This window comes from Peromyscus eremicus, chromosome 2 (assembly GCF_949786415.1).
Source record: "Peromyscus eremicus chromosome 2, PerEre_H2_v1, whole genome shotgun sequence".
Lineage (NCBI taxonomy): Eukaryota > Metazoa > Chordata > Mammalia > Rodentia > Cricetidae > Peromyscus > Peromyscus eremicus.
Window position 1 is genome coordinate 73020811 of NC_081417.1, and position 18641 is coordinate 73039451.

General features: G+C 39.0%; 1 pseudogene; it reads left to right on the top strand.

Moving 5' to 3' along the window:
* The window catches only part of LOC131903656 (ribitol-5-phosphate transferase FKTN-like), a 39747-nt pseudogene extending 21484 nt beyond the window's left edge, over positions 1-18263 (top strand).
* The last annotated feature ends 378 nt before the right edge of the window (positions 18264-18641 follow it).

Sequence of the window (18641 nt, forward strand, 5' to 3'; positions counted from 1 at the left end):
CCTAAATCTTTTAGGCAACAGGAAGTCGATTGAGACACTGGGCAGTATCATGAGCATAGGAAACCTCAAAGTCGGCCCCTACAGTGACACACTTCCTCCAACAAGGCCATACCCTCTCCAACAAAGCAAGACCTCCTAATAGTACCACTCCCTATGAGATTATGGGGACCAATTACATTCAAACTACCACACACATCTATAAATTTTATGTGCCCATATAAAATGTAGGATCCACAAATGAGGGTTAATGTGTGATATTTGTCTTCATGAGTCAGGTTAATTTCACTTCATATGATGATCTCTACTTGGCCATTTTCCAGTAAAGGACACAATTTCATGTTTCTTTATGACTGAATGAAACTCCGTAATGTGTGTATATACCACAACTCTTTATCTATTCAACTGTTATCAGAAACTCCATTATGTATGCATATACCACAACTATCTCTTCAACTGTTGTCAGAAACTCCATTATGTGTGTATATACCACAACTCTTTATCTATTGATCAGTTGTCAGAAATTCCATTATGTGTGTATATATCACAACTCTTTATCTCTTCAACTGTTGTCAGAAACTCCATTATGTGTGCATATACCACAACTCTTTATCTATTCAACTGTTGTCAGACATTAAGTCTGAGTCGATAGCTTGGCTATTGAGGGTAATGCTGCAGTGAACATAATGTGCACGTGTTTGTGCAGTGTGTTTGACTGAGAGTCCTTTGAGTGTATACCCAGAAGGGGGGTTGTATAGAAGCAGCTCCAAATCCAAGACTTGATAACATTAGAACTGTATGAAGTGTAAAAGCTTTGAATAAACAAACTGTTGAGTAATAGCCTATAGAATGGGAAGAAGAAAAAACTTTGCTTCTGTACATGGGACAGAATATTTACAATATATTAAGAATTCAATAAGCTAAATACCAAAACCCAAACAACTCAGTCAGTAAATGGGCTAATGAAATGAAAAGACAGGTCTCAAAAGATGAAGTACAAATGACTGATAGATACCAAAAAGTGTAAATTAAAACATTGTTATTCCGTCTCACTCCAGTCAGAATGACTATCATTAGGAAAACAGAATGTTGGCAAGGATGCAGGCAAAAGGGAATCTGTGGGTGCCCATAGAGGCTCCCTAGTAAGGCCTTACTTAAGATCAGAGAATCTGAGCTTGCTTTACCCAGCAGGATTGCCTAGTAGAATGATTTGGCCAGGGGTGTGGTTATCAGATGTTTTGAAGGGTTTACACATATCGGTACTTTGCACTTTGATCTTGAAAGGGGGAGGTCTTTTGCCTTTCCCCTTGCTAGTATATAAGAAATCCATTAGATAAATCTCAGGCGGCTGGGTGTTGACCCACAGCCCTCCTGAAGCAATCCTGTGTCTCTGTCTTTCTCATAGTCTCTGACTATATTTCTATCTAATACTTCCTCATTCCTCTCTCCTCCCTCCAAGAACCCTTCAGCAGGTCGGGGCTGGCCACGGACAGGAATGCTGATACACTGCTGGTGGCACTGTAAATTGGTCCAGCCACTACGGAAATATGGAGGGTCCTCAAAAAAAAATGAAAGAACTTTTTATTTCACAACTTCTCAGTTCCTACAGCTATTTGATTGGATTTCTTTGTATTCTTCATCTGAATCAATGTATGAATAGAAGCTAGGTGTTTTAGAGATAACCTTGGGAGCTACTGTTTATGGGATACTTAGTGTATGCAGCTACTATGCCACAAATTTATGTGTACCTTCTTGTATAACCCTCTTGAGAACTTTGTAATGGAGATTTGAATACTGCTGCCTTTATCTAATGGAGAATAACACAGAGCTGAGACCCAGAGCTAGGCTGTGTCATTTTAGAGCCCATGTTCTCCTTCTTCTCTTCTCCCTCCTTTTAAAATAAATTTTGTTCTTTGACAATTTCATACATGTATATAATGCATTCTGGTTACTCTCTCCCCAGCTTATGCTCTCTGGTTACTGTCTTATTTTCCACCCCTGTCTGTCTGCCCCCTTCCCTACAGCTTTCCCATGTTCATAACCTTTGTGTAGTGTCCTGCAGAGACTTAACTAGGGCCTATGGCCCTCCGTGTGGCCATGCCAATAAGAACCCGGTGGACTCTCTGATGGGTACACAAGTGTATACTATGTCTCCCCATTACTCGGAATCTTTAAATGGTTGGGCCCTGTGATTTCTCTTTCCTGTTCATAGCTGACTAATGAGTGGGCCTCACTTATATAGCCTGGTGCCAGTAGCACAGCTGCTCTGAGTTGACCATTGCCGTGACTGTGTGGTCCTTTGAAAATGGCATTTCACAGACCTTCTCCCTACTTTCCAGTAAGAGCCCACTTTTCTTTTCTGTATACTATTGGTGTCACCAAGATCACTCTCATATTTTTAATCCTCCCCTCATGAAAACACTGTTGAGGTAATACAGCTACTGCTATCTCCCCAAGGGAATTGTTTTAACTATAGGCACAGCGGCTGCACCTGAATCTGCTGCTGCTTCAGCTACTGACTGGTTCCGCAATCACTGCCTGCTGCTCAGGCTGCGGTCCAGCAGGACTTGTGCATCCTGCTGGACCCACCTCTGCCAAACTAAGTCTCTATCATTCTATTTTACCAATAAAGACTAGGGAGTCAGATACTGGGGTGAAAACCTGCTAGCTCAGAGATGCTGAGAAGCAACCAGCTGACCTTCCTCCTTAGCTAGTGACCCACCAAGAGAAATTCCCTTCTGCTGTCCCCAGCCAAAAAGACCACCAGACTCAAAGTCCCTCCCTACTACTTCCTGTGTGTGTGTCTATCAGTTCTCCAGACTCCCTCTAGCTCTCTATGGCTACTTCCTGTCAACTAGTTGCTAGTGTCATCTCTTGACCCATGGTTTTATTTAATTAACACAAACTTGGGGTTGACACTGTGATCAAATGTCCCATAACAGGTGATCTTTTATTTATTTAGTAAGTAGTATTGGGTCCTTGTAATGTCTTTCATCTTTGGATAGATCTTCAAGGAATTTTGACTCATCCTTTGTAGACTACACTCCAATCCCATGTAACTCTATGTGATTTATTACTTCATTTCATTTTTTAGTTATTACTTTATTTTTGCTCTATACTAAGAATACTGGTACAAATGTATTTTAGTTTCTGCTCTCATTGTGATCATAATCTTGCCCATAAAATAGATACAGCATATTCTGTAAGCAAAAAACAAAATTACAGAACTGTATACAATATTTAGTTGAGGTTCTTGTCAAAACACAACAAGGAACATGGCTTAAAATAGCAGAATTGGTTAGGTACCTTTGGGGGGAATATGGAGAGAGTCTAATGATAGGTTTATGTAATTGCTTTACTATTCTGATTATTCCAATTTTTAATTTTAAAATTTTCAAACTTAACTTTTGAGGCAGTTATTCTTCACCTGTTTCTCCATTTTACTGACGAACAAAATATAATAACTTATTTAATAAACAGAATATACAATAGCTTACATTTAATACAAAAATATTTAATGAGCAAATATGACTTCTTGCACATTTATCCACTTTTGGAGTGCCTTTAGTTTTTGACATTGTCTAGAATATGATAGTCCATATTCCAGGACTATAAAGGAGGATTACTTGTTTCTTAAGTCATTACAACTAGTGACTTAAGTGATACCATAGAAATAATATGTATGAAGATGACTTCTGACCTTTAAATATACTGCTGATGACTGGCATTGTGAAAACCTGTTTCCATTATTTTTTGAGCTACTGATTCCCTGTGAGCCTTAAGCCACCTACTGTGCTTCAATTAATTTCATTAAAAACAATAATGTTCTTGGTTTTTTTTGTACAAAAGCAGATTTGTTTGCATCTGCTTGTAACTGATGAAGTTATGTGGCAGTAGAACTAACCCTGACATGATTTTAAGTTGAAGCAAACACTTAAACTTTTAGAAAATAATCTAAATTAAACTTTCATGAATAAATAACATTTCTAACCTAAAAAAATAATATGTCATAAATGTGGAATAGTGATTATACACTAATAGTGTGAAAGGAAGCCTAAATGTGATTAGTGCATGCTGTATGCATGGACTGTGTTAATATGTACATTAACTAATATACATTAGTGAAAAAATAAAGCACAAAGAAGTAGGGTCATGTTACATATCATACAAAGAAGTTCAATATCTATTAAGCAATTATGTCCCATTTATTATGTAGTATCCCTGAGCTAAGCCCCAAGCTCACTTAGTAGCTATTGAATTAATGAATATGGATGGAGAAATAAATTAATATAGTTATAATATGGCCAGATTGTCATCCCAAAAAGTTATTAAATTTTTATTGATAGTTACCAGCAGTAACTGATATTGTTAGGTTACTGAATTTCACATTGTAATTATAGTCATTGTGAAACTTGATTGTTTCTTTGAGTCTTTCCCTGCCCTCCACTCCCCACCTCCCACACCCGCTATGGCTTCTAATTAATACAAGATATCTATCATAAAACAGGATCAGCTATTGATGAGTTACCAGAGTTATTAACTGGCAACTATTCCAAATTTGTAGACTCTTTAGTGTTACCAGGCACATCTCTCTCCCTACATTTAGTCTACATTTCAAAATTCAGTCATGAAATATTATAGTGCTTTAGATTATATCATTTTAAATATTAGTTAAGCACTAGGTGAAACTTCTATATCAGTGGTTCTCAACCTGTGGGTCACAAGCCCTATAGAGGTGAGATAACCCTTTGACAGGGGTCCCCTAAGGTCATCGTGCATATCAGATATTTACATTACAATTTATAACAGTAGCAAAATTTCAAGTATGAAGTAGCAATGAAATTAATTTCATGGTTGGGGTCAGCACAGCATGAGGAACTGTTTTAAAGGGTCACAGGATTAGAAAGGTTAAGAACCACTATATATCTAAACCTGATTTGAGTATGGTTTTAGGATAGTGGCTCCAGGAAATCTGTTAGGCCTGGATTCAAGTCTAAAATGTGCATTTTGTGCTCCCTGAGTTTTTGAGCTTCATATTTCTACTCTATGAGGAGAAAATAATATCACACCCTTCCCAGAATGCACCACTGCTTAGATTCCATACTGCAAAATCATCTGGTTTAGGACTTGGGACATAATAGGTTTCAACTCTTTGTAATTCCTAGAACTCTGATTAGCAAGGTTCCGTATCATGCAGTAATTAGGAAAACAATTTTTTAGTGTGTTGAAGTCTACCAGATATTACTGGGAAGATTGCAGATTTATACTTCACACTGACAGAGGGATGAAATGTAACATAGAGTAGGTAGGGAGAGTGTCAAGTAAGGGCTGAGCTAGCACAGTTTAAATGAATGCTGCTGAGTGGGGAATTGTTAGTGAGTTACCTTAAGTGGACCCTAAGAAAGAGACCTGTAATGAAGTATAGAGGTGATGCCAAGGAGTGCTGATGTACGGTAGTTGCCAAGGTCTTGGTGTTGAGCCACAGACATACAGCACTGGTTTTCTTTAGCACATATATGCTTAAAAGGGGTTGCTGGGTCATAGGAATAAGACATTTCACCTTAAGGATCTTACTTGGGGATTGTTCTCCACTGTACTCTACACTGACATCACTGTGTTATAAGACTTCCCATTTCCTGCATATTTTTGTCAGCACTGGATATGCTCATTGATTTTCTTAACTGTTTTGATTAAGTACTGTTGTTACCATACTGTAGATTTAATTTCTACTTTTTCATATTTATTGACCATTTAGATGCTCTGTTTTGTGAGGAACCTATTAAATATCTTACTGGTTTTCCTCTGTTTGAGGTATCAGTCCCTTTCTCACAAACTGTAGCTTCTATATATTGAAAACATCTTCCAGAGCCTGCCAGCACCTGACTGGACTAAGAGGTGAGTCTTTATCCTCATACTCGAATACCCCAGCCCCTAGACTTTGGGCCCAGGGACACAACCCTGTTCGTCTACACCACCACTCACTGCAGTTCCAGTTTCAGGCCAGTTGGCAGGCAGACCTCCTGCACATAGGTCAGACTACCCCCATCCCCCATCAGACCCTGCAATCCAAGCCACACCTCCCCCAAATCCCACTGCAACTGCCCCCTGAGAAAGAGCCTACCAGCACCCAACTGGACTAAGAGGCCAGCTGGCAGGCAGACCTCCTGTAGACAGGTCAGATTACCACCATCTACCACATGCTAAGACTGCAGCTACTCCGAGACAGAGCCCACTAGTGCCAGTTGGACTAATAGCTGCTCCCTAAGACATAAAGTCCATCAGCATCAACTAGACCAAGAGCTCCCACTGGATCAAGAGTATCAATCAGACCAAGAGAGGCTACTTCAGACACAGACACCGCTTGCACCAAGTGGAGAAAGATATGGGTAGATGCCAGTGCAAAAATACAGTCAACAACATAAAAACCAATATGGCTCCATCAGAACCTACATCAGCAAGACCTGAACATCCCAACATAGAAGAAACAGAAGATATCTACCATAAAAATGACTTTAAGAAGATATTAGAGATCTTAAAAGAGGAAATGAAAAATTCCCTTAAAGAAATCGAGGAAAAGTCAAACAAAAAAAGGGAAGAAATCAGTAAATCCCTTGAAAGCCAAGAGAAAGCAAACAAGTGAGGGAAACAGTTAAAGATTTCAAAACTGAAATGGAGTCAATAAAGGAGACACAAATTGAGGTAATGCTGGAAGTGGAAAATCTGAGTAAACAAACAGGAACTACAGATGCAAGTATAACCAACAGAATGCACGAGATGGAAGAGAGGATCTCTAGCTTTGAAGATACGGTAGAAGAAATAGATTCATCAGTCAAAGAAAACACTAAAGCCAACAAAGTCATGGCCCAAAATGTCCAGGAAATTTGGGACACCATGGAAAGACCAAACCTATGAATAATAGGGATAGAAGAAGGAGAAGAATACCAATTCAAGGGCACAGAAAATATATTCAACAAAATCATAGAAGAAAACTTTCCCAACCTAAAGAAGGAAATGCCTATAAAAATACAGGAGGGTTACAGAACACCAAATAGACTGGATCCAAAAAAAGTCCCCTTGCCACATAATAATCAAACCACTAAACATACAGAATAAAGAAAAAATATTAAGAGCTGCAAAGGAAAAAGGCCAAGTAACATATAAAGGCAGCCCCATAAGAATAACACCTGACTTCTCAATGGAGATTCTAAAAGCCAGAAGGTCCTGGACAGATGTTATGCAGATACTAAGAGACCATGGATGCCAACCCAGACTATTATACCCAGCAAAACTCTCAATCAACATAGACGGAGTAAACAAAATATTCCATGATAAAACCAGATTTAAACAATATCTCTCCACAAATCCAGCCCTACAGAAAGCACTTGAAGGAAAAATCCAACCTAAGGAAGTTAGATACACCCATGAAAACACAGGCAATAGATAGTCCCATACCAACAAATGCCAAACAAGGGAAATGTACAACACTATCACCAAAAAATAACAGGAATTAACGATAACTGGTCATTAATATCCATCAATATCAATGGTCTTAATTCACCTATAAAAAGACATAGGCTAATAGAATGGGTACAAAAACAAGACCCATCCATTTGCTGCATACAGGAAACCTACCTCAACTTCAAAGACAGACATTACCTCAGAATAAAAGGCTGGGAAAGACTTTCCAATCAAATGGATTTAAGAAGCAAGCTGGTGTAGCTATCCTAATATCTAATAAAATAGACTTCAAACGAAAATCAATTGAAAGACATCTGGAAGGACACTACATATTTATCACAGGGAAATCTGACAAGATGAAGTCTCAATTCTGAATATTTATGCCCCAAATACAAGGGCACCGACATTCGTTTAAAAAAAAAATTACTAAAGCTTAAATCGCACATCAAACCCCATATACTAGTAGTGGGAGACTTCAACACCCAACTCTCACCAATGGACAGGTCTGCCAGACAGAAACTTAACAGAGAAATAAGGGAACTATCAGACATTATGATTCAAATAGACTTAATAGATATCTACAGAATATTCCACCCTAACACAAAAGAATATACCTTCTTTTCAGCACCCCATGGAACCTTCTCCAAAAGCAACCACATGCTTGGTCACAAAGCAAATCTCAACAGATACAAAAAAATTGAAATAACCTCCTGTGTCTTATCAGACCACCATGGCTCAAAGTTAGATTTCAACAACAACAAAAATTACAGAAAGCCTAGAATCTCATGGAACCTGAATAATGCCCAACTGGATCACCAATGAGTCAAGGAAGAAATAAGGAAAGAAATTAAAGATTTCCTAGAATTCAATGAAAGCGAATGTACAACATACTCAAACTTATGGGACACCATGAAAATAGTCTAAGAGGAAAATTCATAGCTCTAAATGCCCACATAAAGAAGTTGGAGAAATCTCACACTAGTGACTTAACAGCACAACTGAAAGCTCTAGAACAAGAAGAAGCAAACTCACCCAGGAGAAACAGACACCAGGAAATAATCAAATTGAGGGCTGAAATCAATAAAATAGAAACAAAGAGAACAATACAAAGAATCAATGAAACAAAGAGTTGATTCTTTGAGAAAATCAACAAGATAGATAAGCTCTTATCCAAATTAACCAAAAAGGCAGAGAGAGGATCTAAATTAACAAAATCAGAAATGAAAAAAGGGATATAACAACAGACAATGAGGAAATCCAGAGAATCGTCAGATCATACTTCAAAAACGTGTACTCCACAAAATTGGAAAATCTGAAAGAAATGGATGATTTTCTGGATAGGTACCCCATTCCAAAGCTAAATCAAGACCAGATAAACTATTTAAATAGACCAATAACCCCTAAGGAAATAGAAATAGTCATTAAAATCTCCCAACCAAAAAAGCCTAGGACCAGATGGTTTCAATGCAGAATTCTACCAGATTTTCAAAGAGCTAATACCAATACTCTTCAAATTGTTCCACACCATAGAAACAGAAGGAACATTACCAAATTCTTTTTTTTAAAGGTTTATTTATTATGTATACAATATTCTGTCTGCCTGTGTCCTTGCAGGCCAGAAGAGGGCACTTTACAGATCTCATTACAGGTGGTTGTGAGCCACCATGTGGTTGCTGGGAATTGAACTCATGACCTCTGGAAGAGTAGTCAGTGCTCTTAACCACTGAGCCATCTCTCTAGCCCCCCTACCAAATTCTTTTTATGAGGCTACAGTTGCCCTGATACCAAACCACACAAAGATGCAACAAAGAAAGAGAATTACAGACCAATCTCCCTCATGAACGTTGATGCAAAAATACTCAATAAAATACTGGCTAACTGAATCCAGGGACACATCAAAAAAATTATCCACCATGACCAAGTAGGCTTCATCCCAGGGATGCAAGGATGGTTCAACATACTAAAATCTGTCAATATAGTACACCACATAAACAAACTGAAAAAAAAAAAACCCACATGATCATCTCATTGGATGCTGAAAAAGCCTTTGACAAAATCCAACACCCCTTCATGATAAAGGTTCCAGAGAAATCAAGAATACAAGGAACATATCTAAATATAATAAAGGCTATTTACAGCAAGCTGACAGCCAACATCAAATTAAATGGAGAGAAACCCAAAACGATTCCACTAAAATCAGGAACAAGACAAGGCTGCCCACTCTCCCCATACTTATTCAATATAGTACTTGAAGTTCTAGCTCGAGCAATAAGACAACATAAGGAGATCAAGGGGATACAAATTGGAAAGGAAGAAGTCAAACTTTCATTATTTGCAGACGATACAATAATATACATAAGTGACCCTAAAAATTCTACCAGGGAACTCCTACAGCTGATAAACTCCTTCGGTAAGGTGGCAGGGTACAAGATTAACTCAAAAAAATCAGTAGCCCTCCTATAAACAAATGAAAAAGGGACTGAGAAAGAAATCAGAGAAACATCACCCTTTACAATAGCCACAAATAATACAAAATACCTTGGGGTAACTAACTAAGCAAATGAAAGACCTATATGATAAGAACTTTAAGTCTCTGAAGAAAGAAATTGAAGAAGATATCAAAAAATGGAAAGATCTCCCATGCTCATGGATAGGTAGAATCGACATAGTGAAAATGGCAATCTTACCAAAAGCAATCTACAGATTCAATGCAATCCCCATCAAAATCCCAACACAATTCTTCACAGATCCCGAGAGAATGTTGGGCTTCTAAGACATTTCCATTTGGAAGTTTGTCTTCTTGGCACAAAATGGCTTACTGGGCAAAGAACTGCCCTTGCCTCAACGGCTGACAGTACAAATGCAATGCTGTCCTTTCTGGACAAGCAGGACACAAGGAAAGCGACCACTGTACTCTGCCAAGACAGCGTAAGATGGTCTTTCAGAATTCCTGCTTCTGAAAATGGTCTGTCAGATAATTTAGGCCTGTAGCCAATCTGAATGCACCAACAATGCTGAGAAACATTAGGTGACTGTCCAGGCTGCCAGCTGTCTCGGTCTACTCTTGCAAGATTCCCGAAAGTTGCTTGCATCCATCTACCATTTCTCAGGTACCATTATATTCCTTCTCAGGTCTTTGATGGGATTGAAGACTAGCAGTTATAGTTACAACTTAGTAGATAAAAGCATTAGATTCAGGTTCTTTAGGATAGGACAACTTTTGGAACGATATTTATAACATGCCATTTACCTATGCTCTATACTTCTCTGGATTTTAGTATGTGTTTCTTGCTTGATATTGTTTGCATTGGTTGTAGTTCCATCTTATCTAGGTCATTATCCCTCATTATTCCTGGACAATATTTGATAACCATTCCTTTGTATATAGTCTTGTATTAGGTTAGAACTTTCTTATTTAGACAAAAAGGAGGAGATGTAGTGGGTAGCCATTCCAGCTTTGATCTGGAAGTTCCAACCCCCATTGAGACTTCGGCAACTGTCACGCCTACAAGGCAGGGCCAAGGGAGGTGCCGGGAGACCCGAGATCTGGATGGGCCAGTGCTCTCTGTTCCGGGACCCTGGACTGTGGAGGTGGGCCTAGCAGAGCTCCAGAGAACACCGCTGGACTGCGATACACCTTCCCCAGATCCCGCGACCTACCTATCCCTTAATTGGTAAGTTACACCATTAAATAAATCTCTTTTTAACTACGTGGAGTGGCCTTAATAATTTCACCAATAGCTAGGAGGTGCGAGGAGGGAGGAGGGAGGAGCGGTGATCTGTGGATAGTATGTTGAGTGAGTAGAATATTTCTTAATAAAGAAAAATGAAAGAAAACAACAAAAAAAAAACCAAAGAAAACATCTTCTTCCAATTTGTCCTTTATTCTTTTCGCTCCTAATGGAAGCTTGTTCACTGAAATTTCTTAGTTTTAATGTAATTCTGTGTATCAGTCTTTATGTTCAGTACCTTTGGTGTCCTTTTTACAAAATAGTTTCCTATTTTGAGGTAATCTAGATTGTCTTTTAGACACTTGGTTGTTTTTTATGTTATAGAAAGTAAAGATCAAGTTGAAACTCCATACTTGATACTTTCTAGGCTTTTTTTTTTTTCTTGTGTTCTCTTTCTGTTCCAAGAGTCAGTCCTGAGTACCACATTACATTTAGACTTCCTGACTTTTGACCCTGGAGTTTATTCCAGGGTTGTAGAAAAGACACTAGTGTTTCCAGACTGCCATCCATCATTACATGTCCTAGCTCTGCTGAGTCAAAGGCATTGAGTTGCCTTCACTGTAAGATTTAGTATCTCTGTAGAAATGATCTCCCGTCCTTCCTAGTTTCCATAGATCTCCCCTCCCTGAGGTCTTTCTTTCATGGTTTTTAGAGGACTTTGCTAATGTATCTGTCCTAAGTGACAGATAAAGTCACTTTTGATAAACTGGCAGGCTGAGTGAGACCTGAGTGCTGCCTGACACTGAGTCAGCTCTCTACCGTTTAGTGATGATGACAGGTGACACTCAGAGAATGAGTTGATCCAGCCCAGCATCTTTGGACAACTGGAACAATAAAGATGAGTCATTCTGGTTACTTCCAGTTATTCTGCCCCTCACCAAGTTAGACTTAGGGGTGGGGTTGTCCCTGGTGGACTCCCAGCTTCAGAGGCTGATGCTCTGCTCCCATGGTTACAGCTCTCAGGAAACACACTTGTTTCTCAGTTCTTACAGCTGCAAAGCTAAAAGGCAGATTGAGTCATTTTTTAAGTGAGTATATTTGAAGTATTGGCTTTTCTAAAATGATCTCATTCCCTGCTCTATTTCTACCTTCATATTTTGCCACATACTGATTATATCATAGGTCTCCTTAATTGAATCTCCAGATAGCGAGTCAGCAGCAGCAGGTGTAAGTTGAAAGAATGAGGGGAATACTTGAAGAGGCAGTTTCTTCTACGGTGAGCTTTGATTTCTAAAGAGAAGATTTTACTATAAAACTTGTATGTGAAGTAAAAATTTTATTTTTTAAACTTACATATTTTGTTATTTAAACATAATTCTGTAGCATGCTAACTTGTTAGTATTTGAGAGACAGAGACATATCCACAGGTGTTAATAGTTTGTTTTAGGTTTGGGGTTTTGTTGTTGTTGGGGGTGCTGTGTTTGTTTTTTAGTTTTTTGAGACAGGATTTCTCTATGTAGCCCTGGCTGCCCTGGAACTCACTATGTAGACCAAGATGGCCTCAAACCTGGAGATCAACCTTCCTCTGCTTCTCAAGTGCTGAGATTAAAGTTGTGGACCACCACAGCTCAGCTGATAATTTTAAAAAAGATACTAGGCAGTATAATGTAACTTTGGTTTTTCAAGAATTGAGTCTAATTCTTAGATGAGTGTATAAGAGCAAGATTGTTAAACATACACAAATTTGACAATGAAAAGTATAAAAATGTCATAATGAGGCCCATTATTATGTATATTAATATGAGAATGAAATATGGAACAAACAAAGAGGATTAGTAACAGATTGTAGTAGATCCTGTCTGTAATCTCAGCACTTAGGAGGCTAAGTCGGGAAGACTGAAAGTTTGAGGCTTAACAAAAGAGCACCAGGTATGCCTTTAGCTGTCACACAGGCCAGAAGATGATACACCAGAGTCTTCTAAAAACTGTCACCTCTTCACATCACATGTAATTAAGTCATGCTCAGGAGTGAGATGAAAACAATGACATTTACAAATACAGAAAGGCTAAGAAAGTTTAGGCCTCACAGATCTATGCACAAAGACATATTAAAGAAGCCAGAAGAGATACTGGGGAAATGGTCCAGTGGTTAAGGCACTTACCATGCAATCAAGAAGTCCAGAGTTCAGACACACACACACACACACACACACACACACACACACACACACACACACACGAAAAGAAAAGAGACAAAAAAGAAGCCAATTTAAAAATATTTTTTTAAACTGAAAAATTTTAAATATTCTTAATTATAATGAGTCAAAGGGAAATTATAGTAGAAAATACATTATACTTTGTACTGAGATAATGTATATACAACATACTGAAACTTACAGGATATAAAGAACTAAGTATAAATGTATATATAGCCTTGCCTTGAAAAAAAATACTCATTAAAACTGAGGTCTGGAGACATGCCTGGTAGTTAAGGGCACTTGCTGCTTTTCCAGAGAAGGACATGAGTTCAGTTCCCAGCATCCGATTGGGTGGGGCACAAACATCTATAACTTCATCGTCAGAAGATCTGACCCCTTCTAGATTCTGTGGCCACCCACACACACGCATGCATATACATCCATACAGACACATACACGTAAGGATAAATATTTTTTAATACTTGTATAACTTAAGGATTCACATGGAGATAAGTATAAATGATCAGTGAAGTTTTCTGAGGAATTGAAGTAAAAAGTCAAAAGAAATTAATGAAACAATAAATAGTATAAAAGATCAATTCCAGATGCTGGTTTGTTTAAAAATTAATTTTATCTAGGCCAGCCTGGTCTACAGAGCTAGTTCTAGGACAGTCAAGGCTACATAAAGAAACCTATCTTGAAAAAATAAATGGATAAATAAATAGTTTTAAAATTTGTACACCTAACAGACCTTTAGCATGATTGATCAGGTATATAGGGGAAATGAAATAAATAAAAATAATATTTATACCCCATACCCAAGATGTATGGCCCTTTATACTTCTCACTGTGTTGGACTGATGATAAAAAAAATACTGTGGGTGATCTATGTATAGCATTTGCAGTACGATGTGAAATGTAAAAAGTACAGAAAAATACAAAAAAGAATCAACTCAGGAAGATACAGATAGTCTACACCCAGTCTAGAAAATGCACTAATAACTAGAAAGCCTTTTCCCTTTCTTTCCCCTTCCAGGAGTTACCAAGACCCACATGGTTTACAAAGAGTAAACTGTCCATCATACCTACACACATAAGTTAACTACAGGGGACAGAGCCTGTTTCTAAACCAGGAAGAGAGCAGCTGAGTCACTCACTGCATGAGACTCAGCAAGCCTGCACATGGAGTGCCCCAGCATATTTTTAAGAGGGAAATGGCACAGTGAACACAGGTGGAAACATGCTAAAGAATAGTTTCATAAGGCATGTGCATAGTCTGACTCTACCTAAGGGAGTGAAGGGAGCACTTCCCTGTGCACAGCCTCCTTTTCCATCTCCAGTGCTGCCACAGGAGGGAGGGACGAGGTGATTGAGTTGATGACATAAAAACATAAGTCCCCATCAGCAAAGATCTTCTAGGAAACTGAATTAAAAGGGATATGGGACTTCCTTGATTTGATGAAGGGGAGATAATGAAAACCTTGAGAGAGCTTCATGTTTAATGGTGAAACTCAGAAGCTTTTCCATGTAGCAGGAATCTTAAAAATTTTTATTAATAAAATCAAACCTGAAGCCAGGTATTGGGGTGAATGCTGGAAGAACAGAGAAGCAGAACAAGCCACAGCTACCTCACCTTGCCAGTTCTTCAGCTGATCCTGTTTCCTCAGACTAGAAGCCTCTGAGTCCTTATCAAAATGAATCTCAGCTGAACTGCTTCTCGAAAGCCTGAATGCTTAACCAGCCAAAAATGGTTCTAGTTTCTGGTCCTCACACCTTATATACCTTTCTGCTTTCTGCCATCATTCCCTGGGACTAAAGGCGTGAGTCACCATGCTTGGCTGTTTCCAGTGTGGCCTTGAACTCACAGAGATCCAGAGAATTTCTGCCTCTGGAATGCTAGGATTAAAGGTGTGAGTGCCACCATTTTCTATCCTGTGTATCTAGTGGTTGTTCTGTTCTCTGACTCCAGATAAGTTTATTAGGGTGCACATATTTTGGGGTACACAATACCACCACATTTCCATTACAATCAGAAGCAGCAGCCTGTGTTGACTGCTCCTATTAAACAGGATGCTAGTGTTTAGGCCCTGGAATATCAGATAAAATGGGAGGTTCAGGAAAAGTGAGGTGCTAATGGGAATAAACTGTGTTTATGAGGAATTCGGGGGGTCTTCAGCTGTGCTCCTGGGACTGCAGTGTTTGGTGCAGACTTAGATTTGGAAAGGTCAGGTCGGTTGTAGTTGATGGCCTCTGTCTCACTTAGCCTCCTCTACTTAGCACCAGGAGACACCCTGTTCTAGATTGCTAGGAATACTTCTCATTTAGCAATTATGTTCAAAGATTGTACAACTATGCTGACAAAATTATTCTAACCACCCCAAAGTGGCTTTATTGGCTCTCAAATTTGGGGAAGAAAATAAAACTATCCTACTCTAGTTCACTGTTCAAGCTAGCAAGTGTTGTAACTGCTGTTTTAGCAAAAGTGGAATGAAGTGAAGTGGTCCAAATAAGAAAACAGATGGGAGAATTTTTTACCATAGTAAGATCTCTTAAATTTGTATCCTAATTTAGGGTGCCTTACTCTAATTAAATCTGTTCAGATTTTGGATCTCTTCCCAAGGCTTTAAAGTACAGACTGTTCTGCCAGATTGAATCATAGCTTTTAATCCAGGCAACAATGAGAGATTTAGTATCAGTCATTATTTACTGGTAACCCAGGCAAAGTCCAAGCATGTGCTGTTGTGTGTGACTTGCTGCCTCCTTCCTCTGCATGGTCTGACTTTACAATTACTTATCACGTTTTGTGATTATCTTTCCTGTTCTCCTGGGAAGCCAAGATACTTTTCTGTAGAACAGATTGAAAATGAGTAGAGAAATGAGAATCAGAGAGTCTGGGGATTTGGTTAGGAACAACATTAGAGTTGCATTGTTTTTGTATCATTTTCACATTGTTTCTCTAGTTGAAGTGTTTGGGGTTTGCTCTTAGATTCTCCTTCACTGTTCCAAGCATTCTTTTGTAGCCTGTAGTATTCTACCACGTGTATCCTGAAGCTGTTGTTTTTCGCTCTCAGCTCTTTGATGAGACTAAAGACTAATATTAAGGCAGATGCTTCCTGGTTGCTGTTACTAGGGAGATAGTGTCTGCCTCAATTCTGGTTCATAGTGTCAACCTGAAAGTATGGGGCAGGTGGACATTCTGCTGACCAGCAGGTGATTGTGGGGGGTGGAGGCTGATGAAGGATGGCTATTTCTCATGACAAAATAAGTCATTCTGTGGACATGAAGTGCCGGGTAAAACTGGCATCAGCAGATGGTGGGTCTAAGCAGTGTCTTGTTTGTGTCTCAGCTATGAGGTTTTCTGTGGCTGTCTTTTCATAGATGCCAGCTGGGACTGACCACTAACTGCCAGTACCCACTGCCTTTTTGTAGCGGACTTGTTGGCTTTTTTAGAATATTCAGATAAACTTTCATGTGTGGTTTCATGTTTGCTTCATGGTAAAACAAGATATTCAAAAGTAAAGTCCATTCTTGGGTTCATTTGGTGGTAAAACATGTTAATCAAATACAATCAGATCCCTTTTCCCCAGTTCTCTACTCTCTCTGTAATTCTCTAGTATATTAAACTTTTGATCCCTATTATTGCCATTTCCTCATTAAATACTGAAAGTTCTTCCAAGTTACGATGAAAAAAATTTCTCATTGAGAATCCAACACAGAATATAGAGCTATGTAACTGTAAACAGGCCTGCTGCTTTTTACTTTCCTTTGTTATAGAGTTTATGTAAGGATCTATTTCAATATCTTATTTTTTGAGACAGAGTCTTAGTAGACTAGACTGCCCCAGAATTCACTATAAGACTGAAGCTGGACTTGAACTCCTGATCCTCATTCCTTCCCTTCCCAAGAGGTTTAGAAATGTTCTTTAAAATTTAAGAGTAAAGAGAGGTAGAAAGTAGAGTTATTATTGCATATAGAGCAGAAGAAAAACCTCGGGCATGCTGGAGGAATCAATCTATTTGCTTTGGAACACGAGATTGTACAAGAAAAGAAAATGATCATTTCCTCGACCTTGTGGAAACATTGTTGTGACACGTATTTCCTCAGGTTTCTCAACACAGTCCCAGGGCTGGCTTTGATTTTGCCTATTTTTGGTGTGTTCCCATCTCTGAAGCAATCATTCCCTGTAACTTACTAACCAGGCCTGGGTTAGGTTTAGATTGGTTGGTTTGTATTTTTTTCTCCACTGGAGCTTATGGATGGGATTAGCTCTCCTTCAGATGGACGCAGAATAGAAGAACAAAACCAGGGTGTAAACCCCAAAAGAAGAAAGGGGTGCTGAGCAGATAAAGAATTAATGCCAACTCTATCCCCAAACCTGCTTGATAGGAAAGGGTTGTCCCTTCACTAGGAAGGCCTGGCAGTTGAGGTACATGGCCTGATGCTCCTGCTTGTCCTTGTTTTCCTGCAGGTACCTGTTTCCCAAGTTCACACTGTGCTGAACCAAGTTTGTAGACATGAAAGTCCATGTGCCCTGTGAAACAGTTGACTACATTGAAGCCAACTATGGTAAGACCTGGACGATTCCTGTCAAAACGTGGGACTGGAAGAGCTCGCCCCCAAATGTGCAGCCCAATGGGATCTGGCCTATTTCTGAGTGGGATGAGGTTATCCAGCTGTACTGAGAATACAAAGTTATGGAGGGACATTTCCCAAAAAGAAGGCGGGTAACTGTTTAAAACATGTGAGAGCCAAAGAAGATAAGTGAAAAGTTTGAAGACAGAAATGTTCTAACTCGTGGGCCATCTAATCAGCTCTGCCATTCAGCATTTTCTGAGGTGTTTATACACCAGGTAAAACGCTGGGTTCTGGTGGTCAGGCAGAGATGAATGAGCAAATGCCTGCCTCTCGCTTGTCATGTCCAATTTTCTGTTAAGGGAGTCTCCCCCACCTTCTGAAGAGCTGATGTGCATTGTGATATATTCCATGATTCTTAAAACATTAATAATGTTTATACTGGAAAGTGAGCTCATCAGACAAAGCTAAGGAAGGGTACATTCGTTAGGAATAATTCCTTCCTATCAGTCCTCAGGACTTAAACTACTGTGTTAGTGCCCCTTTTAAGGTTGTGGAATATGAGTTAGTATTTTATGAGTGATTAGACTTTGTGTCACATAAGGAAAAACAGTGGCAGACTCATTTTACAAGCAATGCGATCTACAGTTGACTTAAAGCACAGGGCGATTTATAAAGGAAGATGAGAGCCCATTTCAAGTCTTGTCAAGATGTATCCTCTTTCCTTCATATTTGAAGTGAGAAG